This window comes from Coffea arabica, chromosome 3c, assembly GCF_036785885.1.
Source record: "Coffea arabica cultivar ET-39 chromosome 3c, Coffea Arabica ET-39 HiFi, whole genome shotgun sequence".
NCBI lineage: Eukaryota > Viridiplantae > Streptophyta > Magnoliopsida > Gentianales > Rubiaceae > Coffea > Coffea arabica.
The window spans coordinates 13,538,689-13,558,348 of NC_092314.1; the positions used below are offsets into that span (position 1 = coordinate 13,538,689).

At 33.0% G+C, this 19,660-nt stretch overlaps 1 protein-coding gene and 1 long non-coding RNA gene across 6 annotated transcripts in view; both read left to right on the forward strand.

The window, feature by feature from the left end:
* Positions 1 to 3,875, forward strand: part of LOC113734698 (histone H3-lysine(4) N-trimethyltransferase ATX1-like) — a 35,007-nt gene extending 31,132 nt beyond the window's left edge. For 2 of the 5 annotated variants that reach the window (XR_011841583.1, XR_011841582.1), the window contains 2 exons: positions 3,222 to 3,327; positions 3,419 to 3,875. The gene's annotated coding sequence lies outside the window, so the exon portion shown is untranslated. Of the gene's footprint in view, positions 1 to 3,221; positions 3,329 to 3,418 lie in introns of those variants that run through there. The other 3 variants (XR_003459364.2, XR_003459363.2, XM_072082300.1) reach the window with 2 other exon arrangements.
* An 11,263-nt stretch (positions 3,876 to 15,138) lies between these two features.
* On the forward strand, positions 15,139 to 17,184 carry LOC140038057 (uncharacterized). Its single transcript, XR_011841867.1, has 3 exons — positions 15,139 to 15,311; positions 16,270 to 16,332; positions 17,016 to 17,184. It is a non-coding gene; the product is annotated as an uncharacterized lncRNA (long non-coding RNA).
* The last annotated feature ends 2,476 nt before the right edge of the window (positions 17,185 to 19,660 follow it).

A 19,660-nucleotide genomic window follows, 5' to 3' on the forward strand; every position in this document is an offset into this window, starting at 1 on the left:
TAATTCCCCAAACATTGCATTCTACAGTGATCCCTGAAAAATATTTGCAGTTTAATAGAGAACTATCTTGGAACTTAAAAGGGCTATTATTTGAGTAAAGGCCTCAAGTAGTGACGTTTTAAGAAAGGAAACTTCTATCTGAAAATGACCTTAATTTGACGTATATTTTGCATCAGAATGTCATTAACGCATGCAATAGGCACTCCAATTATTCGTTTATTTATTTTGTTGAGTACAATTAATCATAGTGGATGTTTGCAAATTTCCGGAGGCCACCCTTTTTTCCCAAAAAAAAAAAAAAAAAAAAAAAAAATAAATAAAGAAAAGGAAAGGAGGGAAAAAAGAGATGCAAATGTGAGTTCACAACAGGTAAAGTTGTTACCAGAAGAATCCAATGATAACTTCGTTTCACTGAATAAGCTTTAGGCTTTAGTTTGATCTCACCTTTGACAGTTACGGTGTCCAACCAAGTGGAAGGGAAGAAACTACTGGAGCCAAATTAACGATGTGCTTGTTGCCTATATTTTGAGGTTTTGGTGTTCTTGGCCATTTATTCAGAAAATGTTGGCAGGAGTAACCCCTTTAAAAACTTACTTTTTTTCTCGAGTCTTTTTGGTGACTCGTTTTCTGCGTTGAATGTCAAAATCAACATACACGAGTAAGTGCAAAATTAACAAATGAAAAATAAAAAATAAAACTAAATAAATTGGCATATTTTTCCTAGTGGACTACTGACAATGAGATTCTTACAGCTGAAAACTTGAGAGAGAGAAACAGGAATCATCTGAGCTGGAAAAGATGGCGAGGGTGACAGATAATGATGAGCTAATCACTATAGTTCTCTGTTTCAATTCCTCTTTTCTATGTTCATGTTTTGTTTTTCAAAATGACGATGTTATGGTTTTCATCCATTTTCTTTGAATACAATGGAATGTGGCTCCATTTGCGATGAAACCTTTTTAGAGAGATGATTGTTCTTAACAGATTAACACCAGTGACCATTGGGGTAGAAGACCTTAGTCTAGTAGTCTGCTCTATGTTTATGTCCTGTAATGAGACACATATATTCCTTTATTCTAAAATAAATAGGAAGGTTTGTGAGAGATCAGTTATCTTTCTGGTGTTTTTCCAACTATGTTTGTAGTTAAAAAGTTGTGGCTTTGGCAAGTGTAGACACAGGAAATTCTACCTCGTACTCTAGCCATGCAGATTTTGTATGGGTTGTTTACAAGGAGGCTAATAACTTAAACTTTTGCCTTAACTTAAACTTTTTCTTTCCATAACTTAGACATGTATTTATACTGATTAGATACCTTGGTATTTATATATCTACCCGGAACGACACAGTGGGTCTCAAGAGAGTTTCTTCCTCCGAGTTCTCTTTCTTTTGTTCAAGTATTAAATATATTAGTTTCCAGTCTCCAATACTATGGCCAATAGGTGCCTATTTATGCAATGCCTTCGGAACTTATGCTCTTTCGGTTATGACTATTGAAGGCCAAGGCTGTGAACGTATAAACCAGAAGTGAAGTTTCATATATATGATTGGTGACCAAGTATATAATTAAAATTTAGTATATAATTAAAATTTAAACTGCTGCATTTTACAATTGGGGGAAAAAAGAAAAAAGGCATTATGTTGTTGAAGCACCTAAAGTGAAAACTATATTTTTAGTTGACAGAAGCCCAACCATTGTGTCATTTCAACCAATCTAAAAGGGTAATTGAGATAGTGGAGGAGAAGAGTGCTTAGAGGTTTGAGGAAGAATCAAGGGAAAGAACTGTGTTAAAATATGGTGAAGTTCATTGTTAAAAAGAATGAAGGATATAAGGGAGGATGAACTTGGAAAGAACACAACAGTACCATGAAAGACAAATTACTCTCTGAAGCGGAAATTTCTGGGTAAAAAAGTCTGAATAATTGGAACCGCCTGAAATTCTGCAATTATGAAATCAGCCATTCTTACTGATGGCAACCTGAATGAATTGATTGTACAGCTCCCACATGTGCTAATGTCTAATCTGTTGAATTACTCGATCAGGATGTTGTTCGAAATTGAAGTTTATAGCAGTTAGCAAGCAAGTTGACCTTATATTACCTTAAATGCCGAGTTTGTACTACATGACTAGTACAAACTTTTGACAGCATTTCCTACACTCTCTCTGTCTCTCTATATATCTCTCTGTCTGTGTCTGTCTGTCTGTCATCTTTCTGGTAGCGTCATTCTCCTGCTCCTGGTGAGTATTATTGCCTTTGACTTCTGGCACTAAAATGATCACTGTTTGTAAATTTCGTTCTTTTTACCTTTTTTTATATTAATGCAAATATTGTTGGCAAAGAAGTTTAGCATATATAGGATTCTGCATAGCAATTAAAAGATAGCTGCAAATGCAGGTACTATCCCTGCACTTTTGTTTTTGCCACTTTTATTTTTGGGGAAGGGGAATGGGAGGTAATACAGTTTTAATTTCATGAATAACATAAGAATATATTTATCTGTAACTATAACCTTTACAGCAGAATGGATGTCATATAAGGCTTTAAGCTTCTAGTTAAAATCTGTTTGCAGAGATATTGGATAGTTTAAAGGCTTGTTCTCGGTTTGTTCTGCAGTTTGAAAGTTGATTATGAAAAAGTGCTTACTGAAAATCTGTTCATACACTTGTTTTTAAATGTTTTGAAAAGCTAAAAGCTGATTTTAAAAGAACCTCAAGGGCTGCCTTTCATAATTGCATTTTTATTAGCGGCAGTAAGCTAAAAGCAGAAGCCAAAAGCAATGACAACTCAATAAGAAAAGAGGGAAGAAAAGGTTAAAGATAAAACTATAATCAGCTGATTGCAGAAACCCAAGAACAGTCCCTAAATAGTATGCTTTACTATTGAAATAAATCAGCTTTAGAGTTAGTCAGTCTCAGAAACACACTCTTTTCTCAAAGGAAAAATAGCAGTATCCCTTTTTTCTTCATATATCAGCACTGAAACTATTGGAACAGTTAAATCATCCTTTGAAATGAGTTATGTTCTAGAATACCTGGAACTTATATAAGATTACCTCCAAATGTAGCTATGTGCAATTTTCTTAGTTTATTCTCTCTTTTAAGCTAGAAATTCAAATGCCATAAAATCATGTTCAGAATGCTCTCAAGGAATGGATTTCTTCTGTTTTATCAACGACTTTGTTGGATCAGATAGTTGTTAATAAATTATCATTACTCTGTAGGCAGTATGATCATCTTGGAAGAACGCAGAAGTGATACAGGAGGAGGGAGCTCAACTAGTTTTAGAGAGCAATCTCGTGTCTGTTGAGAAGTTAGCATAAGCTCCAGGTTTTTTTTGTCTTCCATATCACTGACAAATATTGATGCATTTTATACTACTCTTTGATATCTAAGCTACATTAATTATTTCCAAATTCAGATTTTGAAAGATAAACTTCTGACGTTTCTTCATCAATGAAAAAACCAATCACATGCTACAAAAATGCAGGAAAAATAGATAGAAAGAATGCAGTTCTATGGAAAGATGTTTCATAGCCATTGAACAGCTACAGGAGTGAATATGCCAAAAAAAAGAAAGGGCAGCTGCTTATGACTTGTAAATATACTTATTGCAAATTTCTGCCACTAAATTTCATGTATCGCAGTAAAACCATGAAAGAGAAACTGCATTCTTTGGGTATACCTTCTGTTCTTGATTGAAGCATAATGTCCCTTTTTTTATGCATGGTTAGAATTTATACTTTGGCTATTAGTTCAAACAGCTCCAGCGAGATCCTTCCTCCATTTTTTTTTTGTTCTTTTTGTGAATTGACATTGTATTATGTGTAATTGAACGTTTCTTATTGTGCACTGAGTTTGAAATAGTTTTTGAACCATACCGATTAGCAATTTAACTCTGGATGCTAAGATTCTAAACAGTTGCTTTCTTTGTGGTGCCAAGAGATCTTATTGTATCTTAGTTTTTGCCAAAGGATTCAGATTCAGTGTTTATATCACCTATTTCATTTATATATTTTGTGCAGTTACATGCTGATTGGACAAAAATAGACCATCGTTTATGGACAGCTTTCATTCAAATAAACAGAATCACTTGTTTCATCTAAATAGTTTGTGCAGTTTTTTACATGCTGAGTGGACAAAAAAAGACCACCGTTTATTGTCGGCTTTCATTCACATAAGCAGAAGTAGAAAACTATTATGTAATTAGTTTCTTATAATTTTTTATGTTCTATAATTTTATTTTTTTTGTACACAAATTGTTATAAAAGAACTTAAAATGCTATTTTATAAAATTTAATATACTAATTGGTAAACTTATTAAAAATGGTTAATTTATAATAATTAAAAATTAGTTTCAGTCACATCTTATCTTGTAATTCAATTGTGTTTAATTAATGGTGACAAGTTAACATATGAGTGAAGGAGATACATTAGGAAACAAGTGCAACTAAATATTTGATATTTTCACAACGAAAAAGAATTTTAAAAGCAAACTAATGGACAACGAAGTTATTTTTTGCTCAAATTATTAAAAACTGAGAAAAGAAATTAGGAGTACTTTTATAATCCAGTGTTTATATGGATACAATGGCAACAAGATAAAATTTTCATTTGACAAAATACAGCTAACTCAATAACCTATCAAAACAGGAAACGAAGATATGCACATTTTGCCCAAATTTTAGTAATAACAATAAATAATCAAGTCAATATTAGGAGCAGAGTGTGTGATTGAAGATGCTTAGAAAAGGAAAGAAATGAATTGATCGAAAAAAGAATAATATAGAAGGTACAATCAATATAAATTTATATAGGGTAGGTCATTAATCGATTTGTTGAATTATACAAATTTAATACATAACAAACCATGCTATAAATAAGGAAGCAAAAAAGGAAGGGAATTAATTGTTACAAAAAAATAGAAAAAGAATTAAAAAAAAGCCCACTTGGGAAAAAGATAGATAGTCCACTTAACAAAAAATTAGAGTAGCCAATTTAGAACCTAACAAAATCGGAACCGAACATTATTTTATTTAATACACACACACACATATCTGTAGAAAGTTTTCTAGAACAAATATCCCCTTATAAGATAACAAATTTTGGATTACAAATTAACTAGTGTGAATACCCGTGCTACCTACGTGCTGATATTATTAAAAAATAAAAATAAAAGGGTGAATTAAAAAAGATTAAAAAATTGTACCAACACAATTAAAATATTGTATCTGTCTAACAATAGTTTGAAATATGATAGAATGTATATATTATTCAAAATTTACTTTTTTTTCAGAAGATAGATCCTGAAAAAATAATAAAAATTTATATTAGAAAATGAATGATAGATGAATAAAAATGAATGTAATTAAATGTTGTTAAAATGAAATACTTACAAATATTATGCATTCGATTTGATAATCTTGTATGAAGGTGCGAACACTCTTCACACCAATCAACTTTTAGTACGAAAGCTAAAATTGGTGATTTAATTAATTCTGTTAAATTTTGTGGAATGCATATTACAAATGAAAATGCACGATCTTTGTATGAATTGATTCGTTGATTGAACAACCTATCACTATTGTCCTGAGAATTAAGTACGTGCGAAATTCAAAATTAGTGTATTTTTTTTACATAGTTTATAAATAGCATTATAAAAAATAAACATATATCAAGAAATTCTACCTTTTTTGTAATTCTCTGAGATAAGAAGCATCACAACTAAATACGAATCGTACATGTCTGTCCTGTAGATTAAGATACATGTTACCATTGGAATCTCTGATTTGTATGTTAACATTGTATCTGATAAAATATTATATACAATACAGAAAAATTTATTGAAATTAAAGGTACATGAAATTAATTACCTAACAACAGTATCGACCACGTCATTATAATGCATACACACTGTTTTTGAAAAATGACCTTCACATAGTTGTCCATAATTTTTGCATAACTCATAGAACATGTTTTCTATGTTAATGCTCTGAATGTAAGCAAGTATTCGAAAATATTTAACCTAGTAAGAATGAAAGAAGATATAAGTTATGATCATAAATTTAAAAATTTTGTGTAGTAATTAAATTAAGTAGAGTAAGTTTACCGTATGCATGATTGTATATTCGGATAGGGGTGGCAATTCCTGACACGACCCGAAAACACGACACGAACCTAACACGAAATTAATGGGTTTGGATTGAGATTTCGGGAGTCCGGGTCAGAATCGGATCGAACCCGATGAACCCGAAAAGAAAACAGGTTAATTTCGGGTCAACCCGTGGTGACCTGATATGATCCGATATGACCCGTTTACGAATTAAAACTAATTTAATAAATATAAAAATTATTTTATCTTACTAAACTAAATCATTCTTTTTTTCCAAAGGCATTAATTACTTAATCCTAAATGAATTTATTTAACTTGTGTGAAGTTAAAATTAATATATTTGGACAAATAATATATTATGTTATTTTTTACTTTTATGCTGTTTTAATTTATTTTATATTTGGTTTGGGATAAAACACTTGTATGTTGTTTAATTTGTTTTAGATTTGATTTGAAATTATTTATTTAAATTTTTATTACTTGATGATGTAATTAGTTTTGTGAAAAAATGATTTTATTAGAAATTACAGTGATAAATTAATAAATTAAAATTAAGTTTCGGGTCATTTCGGGTCGACCCGCCAACCCAAAATTTTCGGGTTCGTGTCAGGTACCCTGACCCATTTCTGGTTGGCGGGTCGGGTTCGGGTCAGCAGGTTCTTTGTTATACTTAAGCCTCAACCCGACTCGCCAACCCGAACCCGAACCGATTGCCACCCCTATATTCGGATATCCATATTCTCTTTGAATTTGCTATCAACAATGCTTGTGATGTTGTAAAATTGCTTGACCTCAACCACGTAACTAACTTTTGAGCACTTGTATCTTTTTCAAACCTACAATTTTTTAAAACACATGTTGATAAGAGTATGAAACAACATTAAAAGTTTGATTTAGTGTTATTAATGAAACTCTCCAATTGCGCAGGTATCGAGCAAAATCTAAATTGTGATTGATATACAATTTCCTAACTCCAATTGTACAAAGTGATGGTCCTGCATAGTATGGTTATATTCGCTAAAAAACTATTCAAATTATATAGAATATAAGTAAAAGCATTTGATTTACCTCTGAAATTTTGTACTCAAATACCGCATGCTAGTAAAATATTATTTTTTGTAGCAGACTGATATTATAGGATTTGTAATATATTCAATAACTTAATGCTCAAATCACTGATGAGGCAATGTTTGCCTAAATAAGCTGTACAGTGTCCTAACTCCTTGCAAAAGAAAAAAGCGCTAAATAGTCCTAATTGGCATCGCAAGTTATGGCAACGTGCCAGTGACATCTAGGTCTAATTTTTTTTTGGCCAAAATCTAGTCCTAATTGGTTCTGTTGTTTCTTGAGCATGTCGTATGCTTCCGAATTAAAATTGTATTAAAATAGCATGTGAATAAGCATTTGTCTTTAATTAAGGAGTAAAAAGGATTTAAAATATAAACAACAAACTATAAACGGTTTATGAAGTAGATTATGGAAAAGTTTTAAATTTTAAATTTGACTGGTGATAGGGTTGGTTATAATCCACTACTTTTTATGTATTAAAATAAATACAAAAATCTATAACTCAATACTTGTTCCGTTCTTGGGATTTTTTTTAGGGTTAAATATAGTAAGCCTCTTAACTTTACATTTAGCTGCACTTTATCCCCTCAACTTTACATTTAGTTGTACATTTGTGATTTTTTTGAAACGTGATTGTAATTGGCAAAACTCATTTGTAGGGGTGGTTATAGGGTTAGTGTGGTGACAAATATTTCTTAATTATAAAAATGTAACATTGTATTAAAATAGCATAGGAATGAGCATTTGTCTTTAATTAAGGAGTAAAAAGGATTTAAAATATAAATAACAAACTATAAATGGTAACATGAAGTAGATAGTGGAAATCTTTTAAATTTTAAATTTGATTGGTGATAGGGTTGGTTATAACCTACTACTTTTTATGTATTAAAATAAATACAAAAATCTAGAAAAAAGAATGAGAAGTTTGGAAACCATTGAGAGGGTCTCTGCTAAAAATCCCTTCTGTAATACATATAGATATAGATTACAACGATAATATCATAATTTTTCTATTCTTTTCATCGTTTCCTGCCCATAATGTATTATAGTTTTTTGTATTTCTTCCAAATCATTTTCTAATTTAAGTCCTTTTGACTTTACTATCTTGTATTTTTTCCATTAGGTTATCTTTTATAGTGATCTTATAACTCTAGATAAAGGTCTATCTGCTCCTGTTCACAAAATTGAAATTGTTTATAGGATTCATCTTTACATGTTCTTACGGCTTGTACAGTTGTACTAACTACCCCCACAATAAAGACTGTAACATATCTTTTTTCCCAATATTTTCTCTCTTCTTATAGGTTTTTTTCCCTTATCTATTTCGGGAATTTTGTCAATTAAAAAATCACAATAACTACATTCCATATTAAGCTGTTTCTGCGTCATTATCACAATCTAATGATAATTTATCCAAATCTTTTTTATTTATTATCTAATTATCTTCAAAATTTATTAAAAGAATATGGGTCCAATACGTTTCGTACCTCAATACGTATCATCGGATGTCTGACGAGACTTTTATCGTGCATTTCAGCACCAGCCTGTGGCCTGCCAATTGATATTAACAGATCGTAAGTAACTTCGCTTGCCATTCTTCCAGCAATAGCCAACGCAGCCTCGTTTCATTTCCTACCTCGAGGTGTAGTCTAAAAGGTAGAAGTATAAAGATAGTTGGATTGATATGCTTTTAAGAAAAAGAAGTAAGAGTTGAACAAGGCTCTTCTTTCAGAAACAAACTTTTATTTCATATCTATTTTACAAAGGGTTATTACATAGGAGGCTAGATAGTAGAGCAGGGGCGGATTTAAAGTGGGGGCGCTGGGTGCACGGGCTCCCACTGCCCCTCTTAAATTCCTATAATACATCTACAATTTTGACATAATTTTAAAGGTGCTTTATATTTTTTTTTTTTAGAAAAAATGTAAAAGAATGGGTCACAAAATTTATATCATTCACTTTCCTCCTCTAGTTCCTATTTTCCCACCGACAGGGCCAAGTACCAATTATATCAGTCATTCCTTTTGGTCCTCACTCCCCAAGTTCCCATTACTCCTGTGATCCCTCATTTCCCTTCACAACCGGCTCATCTTCTTTCACACCCAAGCCAACTACTTTTTTTTTTTTTTTTTATCACTTCATCTAATTATCATTTATTTCCTTTGTCTCCACTTCCCAATTTCCCTTTCCTCATCTGACTCTCGGTTGTCCCCACTCCCCAACATACATAGGAGGGCCATTTTTTTTTCACAACCAAAGCTTGTTACTCTTTCTTTTGATCACTTCATCCTATTTAGAGATTGCACCAGAATCAATTGATCTTCTAAGACTTGGGTCCGCCACATTTTGTAACTCTTTTCACCAACTTTAGGAGACTATCAAAATCAGGTTCTATACAATTACTTCTTATTACTATTATTTTAAATTTGTTTGCAAATATATTTCTAAAGCATGAGACTATTACTGTTTTAAAGAAATTTGAAAATTGATTAGTTAATGTAATAACTAATAAATGGGTTATTTGATAAATATTTTGATTTGTGAAATGGTGATTTTATGCATGAGACTTTTTTTTTGCCTAAAAAATTAGAAAAAGAGTAGATAAAAAATTTTAGTATTATTTTTTCCCCCACTAAAATTTTTTCCTGGCTCTGCCCCTTTAGTAGAGACAAATTGTTTTTCTGGTAAGGGCTCGATTGCCCTTCTAGTTGGAATTACCTCCTTATTTTATAGTAGTAAGTTGACTTGAAGTCCGGATCTAAAACATAATCTATAATGGAACTAAAATCTTTGAAATCCCATGCCGCTTTCGGACTTGAAATCTTTCATTTGGAATTTGATGTCATCTTCAAACTTGAAATCTCTTATTTGAATCCGATGTTATTTTCGAACATGAAAATTTTCATTTAAAGTCCTCTGAAACTTTATTAGTCTTTATAAAAGGTGACCCTACTATCAGTTGTAGATTCTTTGTTCATATATTCTTGACATTTGGGACAGATATCTTTGTCATGTTATCTAACCTGGCAAAACTTTTTCATCGGTGTCCTCTATCAATATTTTGAATCTTTGCTTTAAGAAAATTTTTAGCAGCCATCAGAGTGTTCTTTATTGGGGCAATCGTTACTGATGAATTTACTCGAGAACTTGAATAAGTCTTGAATTCTTTTTTGGATGCTTCTTCCATTCCAAAAATAAATTGAACTTAATCCAATTACCCTTCTATAATAAACATCTTTTTTTCGAAATTTTGAAAATCTTTTCTAGTGGTTGGAACCTTGATCATGAAATTTTCTGCTTTACCAATAGTGATAAAATGGTAAGCATCATATCTTTCATCTTGATGGAAATTTGGTCCTGCAGACAAAAATTTTAGGGAAAATGACCTATTTCATCCTTTGCATTTCACAAAAATATTCTTTTCGTCCCTCACTTTTAAAACGAAGCAATTTGGTCCCTGACATTTAAAAATTAAACCTAATTGTCAATTTGAATCAAACTATCCAATAACCTAGTAATAAATTTCGGATATAGAATTGATAGATCATATTCACATGACATTTATTGAACCAAAAAAAATAAAAAGTATAACATAAAAGGTCATTCTTTGTCTTGGAATAATAGGATTTCTTTTTTGGGTAAATCTTTTCATGTACCGTTAGTATATACGCTTGTGAGTCTACATGTATATCATAAATACAAAATTTGGTGTTTAAATTTAAATTGAAATGATATGGCAGGTACATAAACCCATCAGTGTATACAATGACAATGTAGGAAAGATTAATTCTTCTTTTTCATGTTATAATTTTTTATTTTTTATTTTTGGTTTCATTAAATTTCACGTGAATATCAAGTTGAGTTAGTCAAGTGATCTACCAATTATACCCCCAAAATTTGTAATTAGGTTGATAGATGGTTTGATTCATATTGAAAATTGGGTTCAGGGATGTAATAACTTCAGTTTTTAAATGTCAAGGATGAAATTGATTTGTTTTAAAAGTAAGGGACGAAAAGAATAATTTTGTGAAATGTGAGGGATGAAACCGGTCATTTTACCAAAATTTTAATAGCAAAATATCTCTTGGAGGGATTGTTGGATCATTTATGTAACAATCTTTGACACCTTCCTGAATCCACTTAGGTAATAGAGAAATCTCTGGAAAATAAGGACTAGTCATGTAGATGGAATTGATAGCTCCAAAATTATACAAATCTTTAATATCTTTTGCATAGGGTCCTTGAACAAAATTAAACCGTGGATAACTCCCTCATAATCTGTGCTTGTTCCATTATAGTTGGATGACAATTACATAAGGAATGTATAATATTATTTCTCATAGGAATCGTAGTCTAGGTAATATCTTGCCTAAGAAAAATAGAATCATAAGCAGTTTTAATTCCACCTTGCTCAGGCTATTGATTATCAGTTTCCTTTGTCTGTGAAGACGAAATGTCTTTGTCTGCTGTCAAATTTGCCATTATCTTTACCCGTCTGAATAGGGTAAATAATTTATCTTTGATTTATCCATAATCATTGATTTTAATTTGAATATTCTTGCAATATAAGGCAAGTAATTCAGAATCTTCTTTGGGTATACTTGCAAAATTTGCAATTTCAAGAATATCACGTACAGAGTCTTGAAGGTTATCAATCTTTTCTGACATTCGCGCAATGAGCTCAAGAACATGCTCTTTCAAGTTTATCTCTGACATTGCGAGTTGAAAACTTTGAAAGATAGTTTTTGTTAGATCTAATAATTTCAATATCAAAAGTATACTAAGATAATAATGCTTGCCATTTGATGAATTGTTTATATTCAGGTTTTGATGGTAAATTATTCTAAATAAATGCTTTTACTTGAGTATTATCTGTTCTTAATAAAAATTTCTTTGGTAATAGAAAATAGTAAATTTTTTTACAACTTTTTACTATTGCTAATAAGTCTTCTTCATTAATATGGTATCTTTGTTGTGTTTTGGAAAAAATTCCTGAAGAATATCTACAAAGAGTTTCTCCTATCTTATATTCTTATGGTGATTATTATCATAATTTATCTTCTTTAAAATGCTACTCCAAATTTTGTTAGAAAAATCAGTTTCTAGTATTAAATCATCTTTATCATTTGGTAAGTAAATATTTACAAAGTGATTAAATAAGGAGAAAAATCAAACCTTTGATCTTTTCTCAACAACTTTTGAAAAGGTTTTCTTATCTTTGCCAAATTTTTTCTATAAAATCTGATGCATAATTTAGAATCCTAAGAAAACTACGTACTTGCTTTTTATCTATAAGTTTATTAGGAAATTGATTAATCTTTTCAAGTATTTGAGATTGAAGTTTTACTCCACCTACATCCATCTCCAATTCAAGAATTTCTATTTCTTGTAATCCTATTTTTGCCATCTTTTCAAAAAGAGCAAATCCATGTTGTATGCATGAATCTGCAAAAGTATTTCAATGTATAATATGCTGAGCAATGCTGTTGCTGGTAATTAATATGTCATCGATATAAACATGTATAAAAGGAGATAATTTTACTTGGAAATAATTTTCTTCAATTATTTCATAAAGTTGCTTTTGATACTTTTAAACAACAAATACATTTTAAAACACCATGTGGTCATTGGATTATTGTCAATAGACTCAAACTGCTTATACTAGAAAAACACTAATTTCCTTTCAACCTCGCACAATCCAGCGTGGTGATACAGGATACAAAGAAAAATCATTATTTTCAAGAGAAAAACCTATATTAAAGATAGAAAGTACGATAGATAAAATTTCAAAACAAATAAAAACTATAGTTGAAGGATTAGGAGCATTTAAGACAAAAATTTAATAATGCTATTCAAATAATCCTTTACAGTTATGGGATTAGAATAAAGAAGAGACTATCTTAGAAATGATAGATAAAAACAAGATAATAAGAGTTCATGCAGTGAGATATGGTCTTCGGGATCAAGAAGAATTTAAAAAACAATCAGATGAGTTAGAAAAATTAAAGATAATTCAGCAAAATAGATCTCCATATTCTTTACTAGCATTTATGGTTAGAAACCATGACGAGATTATAAGAGGTAAACCTAAAATGGTAGTTAATTATAAGAAACTTTATTTTTTTTTTATCAGATGGCAACGGCTAGCCTAACTTACTGCTACTTTTACTCCTACTCTAGCCTACACTAGGGGGGAGAGAGAGGCCCAACGGGGTCTAGAGAAACTGATAGAAACTAAGCAAACAGCGGACTAGATGGGTACACAACGCACCCGTATAAATTTAGAAGAAACCACGTATAGTGGCACAATGATGGGAGGTAAGGGCCCACTCCCACCAAGACTTAAAGTCTTTGGTGGTAGCCAACAGCTCATAGGATCGTTGTTTAATTATAAGAAGTTTGATGATAATACTATTTTTGGTGGATACTTTTTGCCTCATAACAAAAGTATAATTAATGCTGCTAGAGGAAAAAAGATATTTTCCAAATTTGGCTGCAAAAGTGGATTTTGACAAATAGTATTCAATATGCAGCATTTGCTTCGCCTCAAAGATGGTATGAATGGCTTGTAATGCCTTTTGGGTTTAAAACATGTACACACACACATATATATACATACACATTTATACATATATATATATATATATATATATATATATATATATATATATATATATATATAAATGTATATACATACATACATACATACATACATATAGATATATGTATATCCACACACACACATAAGTATATATATACTTTTCAAAGTATATCCATATGTAAACTATATATGTTGAGCTAAATTGGAACTACAAATAAAAATTAAAACTATAAAACAAAAAATTAGAACTTTTCATGTTGCTATCATTTACAACTCAGTATTCAGCACTGGAGTCTTGAAAACAACCAAAAAAGGAGAAACCGTCATTTTGCAAATAGATTTAATTAACCAGATCTAGGATATCTATTCCTAGAACAATCACCAGGGATGAAGTATCCCTTTTAGAAGGCTGGCATTGGATGTTGCCAGAGATATATATATATATATATATGTACACACACACATATATATATATTTATGTAGATATGTATGTAGATATGTATGTATAAATGTATGTGTGTGTGTGTATGGAAGATGAAATGTGTAGATGGGAATTGGAGGTTGAAGAAATTTGAATTCTGTGTGAAGCTTGCCTACAAATTGAAGTAGGCAGTGGAGATGAAGAAATCCACCAAAATGGGTTTCCTAAACAACCTTGATATAAACAGGAGAGATGGGGAACTAGAGGTTCCTAATTGAATCTAAGACTTGATTTTTGGCAATAACACATCTACGATAAGTAAGGAAGAACATCTACGATAAGTGAGGAAGATGTTCTTGGCATTGATGAGGAGGGAAGAAGGTTGTTTAGACAGAGCAATACTTAACCCAACCTAATGACGTCACCTAAGGACAAATAAGGTTGTCTAGGAGGTGTGAGAACCCGTAAAAACCCTAATATTTTCCTAGGGTTTTAGTTCCCTTAATTGCATAATTTTTGCATTTTCTGGCTTAGAAATATTTACCTGGTGGATTTTATGAGCAATTATAGTTTTTAGATGATTTTTCTAGTATCGAATGGATTTTGAGAAATTAAGAACGTATATCGGACGTGGGACCCACTAGTGCGAAAAGTTCGGAAAAATTCGGCCAATAAGGTTAAGATTCGGATACTGTGTAAAATTTATCGGGTGTTAAGAGATAAGTGGAATGTGTGAAGTGATTGATGTGAGAAGGAAAAAGAAAGATAAGAATGCATTAATGATTGTGACAAGTGTCACAATATGGTTGGTTGTGACTTAAGAAACACTATTCACCTTTTGACAATTTTTTTGACTTTTGACCACTTAAGTGAATATTCCAAAAATTCACAAAAAACACCATTTTCTTACCTTGTGTTGGCCGGCCCTTCTAGCAAGAAGAAAGAAGAAACTTCATCAACTTCAAGCTTCCAATTGGTCCAAAATCCACCAAATCAAGTGTTTAGTTAGATTTCACTCCATAAAACCTTACCTTCTAGTGCTAGTAAGGGTTGTAGTGAAGTTTGTTTGAAGAGCAAAGGTGTCCACAATCCCTCTCTCTCTTGATTTCTTGGTAAGTGTTGCTTGAACACCCTACTACCTCTAATAATGGTTATATGATGCTTAGAAGTGGCTTGAGTGTTTGAAAATGTGATTTATCTCTTGATTTGGCTTGTTTTGGTGAAATTTTTATTTTATTGGGAATTTTTCTGGTTTAATATGATCTTGATGTTGGGGGCTTGTATGATGAATTGTAATGGTTGGAAATGACTCTAGTGAGTGTGAATTGTGGTTAAATGCAATCAATTTTGGATTTGGTGTGAAAAATGGAAAGTTAGGGTTCATAAAATCCCAATTCTGTCCGGTTTTGGATCATAGGGTTAGAGGTCGAATTGGACTTTGCTCAAAACATGAAAGTTGTAGGTATTGATGAGTTTGAAGTGCCTACAAAATTTCAGGTCATTTGGATGAGTGTAGAGTGAGTTATGCCGAAATTACTGTAGCTGTTCTGCTTTGGTCAGAATGCGAAAACTGTGATAGTAATTAGCCTTTTTTGACTGGAATCACTTTGGATTTTGATGTTGGTGTCTTCTGATGAAATGTTACTGGATGTCTTAGCTATCATATGCCTTTGGAATTTCGGCATTTGGACTTGTATAGACTGAGTTATAGTAATTACAGTTTTGTGTGATTTGCAAACCTGTTTTGGGAATTCTGGTATAGTATTTTGCATATTTGACCTAGTTGTGTTAGGAACTGGATTGAGTGACCTTCTACATTGTTGTAGCTCTGTTTCTTGGCTTCGAAACGGTGGGTCTTACACCCCCAACCGATAATTGTAGTGAGAGTTGTACCATTACCGCATTATGACGTCAAAACCGGTTTTCCTATGAAGGCTTAAGTTCAAGCCCTTTCTTAATTTCTGGTTTGCTATTATGCTTGTACATGCATATGAAACCCTATTGGGGTTGTGTTCAGCATTGCTATACGACTCGTTATCGAGTCTCATTGCATTTGTTGCGTGATTCTAGGGCATGACGGTAGCTCACGACGTCTTGGTGACCTCGGTGTATGAAACACCACTTTCTCACTTAGTGAGTATACTACTCACTTACTTGTTATAATATGGCTTTGCTCTATGTGTATTTGATGCCTTGAAGGCTTAATTGGTTATTGGAAGTGATTGAGGTGAGGGTGTACTTGACCGCCCTCACCCCTTGTGATTTCATTCATGACTGCTTACTGTTATACTGAAATACTGCACTGGCTATATGAGTTATTGAATTGCAATCTTGGAAAACTGATTTGGTGTTGTTTGGACGATGTCCAACGACCTTACTGTATTACTGAGCTCAACCCCGTTTGGTAGTCAATTGGATCGAGCCGGCGAGGGCTTGGTCGTGAAGATTGAATTGCCACGGGGACTGTACTGGGGAACCTTGTGGTAATGAGACCCTTGGTTCCGGTAAACTCGAGTATTACCAAAAGCTACTGAATTGGAGTGCGGGCCCGGTCGGGGTATGTTGGGTGGAAGGAATGGAGTGAAGTGAGATCTACGGTCGGGTATTCTTAAACATTGACGGAGGGTCAATGAGATTGGATCAAGAATGTAAGCGTGGAAACGGGCTCTTGAGAGCCATCCGTATCCTTTTACCGACTTGTTTACTTCTTAAGTGTGTACTTGAAATGAAAGATTATGCTTATGTGATCTTTACTGCTTATGTGGTAGTAACTCACTGGGCTTTAGCTCATCCCGTTCCATTTGTTTTCCTTACAGGGATATAATTACTTTTGGGACTGATTTGGATAGTCGATTGCCAAGTTGAGCTAGTGTAAATGGCTTTTGTTTAGCTTGTTGAATGAAACCCTATTGTGTATTGGGTTCATTTTCTTTGATTGGCAAACCGAGTATGTATATTCATGATAAATGGTTTTTGGCATGCCACTATGGTTGTAAAAGTTGAATTTCAATGTATATATATGTTTGGTTGATGATTGGATGGATTTCGGATCTAGACGCATTTCAAACGGAGAAGGAAAAAATTTGGCGGGAATGAACAGGACCGAATCCGGCCAGGAATCCGGCCAGAAACTGGCCGGATTGCCGGCCGGATTAGGAAGGATTTTGGAAAAATTTTGGATTGCTCTCGGCCTTGTATCCGGCCGAGAATCCGGCCGGAAATCCGGCCAGATTCTGACGTGTCCTGCACTATTCATTCCGGCTTCGATTTTCGTTTTTTTTTATTTAGTGATTTTGACTTGTTTGCGTGCTTTGGTATGTTTCGGAAGAACGACGTAAACTGTACCGTTAGTCCTGGCGAGAGCTGGGCAGGCAGTCCGCTAACCCCTTTGGTTCGCCTTAGGGGAAGGTGGGGCTGTCACAGGAGGACCACCACAGGGATGAATAAGGCCACCAAAACAAGCCCATGTCTACAGAATATACAGTTTATCAGGGAACATGTACACTTGGTAGATCAGATCTCAAGGTTGTGTAGTATGAAAAAACCAGTGCCAGTTTCTATAAGAATAATTATTCAACTATGCCAAGTGCAAATTCATTCAGTTTCTGTATTGGCAACTTTAGAATCCAAGAATCTTTAATATCATAATCGTTCATCACCCAATATCAACTAGGATACTGGGGCATTGAAACCTGCAAAAAGCTGCTCTGTTGAGAGATTAAAAGCAGCAATGAAAGGAATTATTGGATTTCCTATCTATAATCCAGTGCAAGAATTACCAACAAAAACATGGCGAAGGCTGAAATGAACTTTCCATGAGCTTCCTCCATGAACTTTATTTTAGGATATAAGCCATAACTTTGGGAGAAGGTTTAGTTAAGAGCACCAGTTTGAAGTTATCATAAAATGGCTAAGGCTCGGTTTGGATTTCTCATTTTTTGAAAAACAAGTTATTCATATATAATGTTATAATAATATACAAAAACAACTCCAAAAACACTAACATTCATACAATATATTAAAAACAACTTCAAATATACAAAAAAAAAAATCTACACTATTTTCTTTTTCTATCTATCACCATCACTACCACCACCCCTACCCACCACCGCCACCATCCCCTTCATTTTCCTCTCCCTCCATCGTCCTTGTCCTCTTTCCTCCTCTTTTCTCTCCCTCCTCTTCCTCTTCCCCTCCTCCTTTCTCTTTTCCCTCCCCTTTCCTACCATACCCCACCCCTCCCTTTTCCTCCCAAATCTAGCATCGGCCAAAGGCTATAATTTGGCTGTGATGTCGTGACTAGAGGCCTTGATCTGGCCTTGGCTAGATAGTGAGAGGGAGGAGGAAGGTGGGGGGTGAGGTGTGGTGGGGAAAGGGAGGGGAAGGGGAAGGGAGGAGGGGAGGAAAGAAAGGGAGGAGGAAGATGGGAAGAGGATGAAGAAAGAGAGGGAGGAAGAAGAGGGTGGGGGAGATGGGAGGAGGAGGAAGAAAGAGGGGGAGGAGAAAGGAGGTGGTGGTCAGTGGTGGTGATAATTTTTAAAAAATACCACAAAAAATTTTAAACTTTAAAAATACCTCAAAATATATCTGAAAAAACACCTCCAACAAATGACCAAAAACGTCTACAATAAAAATTTTTTTATACTTGTATCAAATATTTGAAACATATCCTAAAAAATAACTAATTCAAACGGAGCCTAAAATTTTGCAGAAGAATAAGAAGTGATAGGGAGCAAATACCATATAGCTTTTCTGTGTAGTCAATAGGATAATATGCATTACTACTGAAGTTAAATGATACAGGGAAAATTTGAAAATAGGTAATGGGAAGCCAAGGAGGATTCAATTTTAAGGTAATTTGATTTTCAGGTATGGGTTACTGCTCATAAATAATAAAAAAGTTTATTTTTGTAGGTGAAATTACGAAATTATCTTTAGTGCATATGTAGCACTTGTAAGTGCATCTACATTTGAGTCTACATAAAAGTACACATCTCAATTAAATGTGTATATCCGAATGTATGTATCTAACTCTAAACAAATAAGTCGATTGCATGAGCCGAGACCAAGAATTTGACAATCATTTCGATAGGGCTTCTGACTCATCTCTGGAGAGAGTTGGGGCGATTTTTACATTTTTGTCTTGAATCTTGTCTATCTACGCGAATGCTACTCTTTCAATGTCTATACTGGTAACTGATCACCACTCACCACAAGGAGAAGGGGCTGCTAGATTTTGGTCTTCCCAATTGTTTTTTTTTTTCCCATTTTAAATGGTTATAAACCTTACACTTTTATACTACATTGAACTATATGGATATATTTTGCATCTTGGTTCTTAATTAAGGACTCATTCAATTAATGTGCTTCACTATCAACAAACTTAATTCAAGCACCATAAGTGAGAACGTATATACATCTGCAGGAAGTAGTGATGAAAATCATACAATTTCAAATCAAA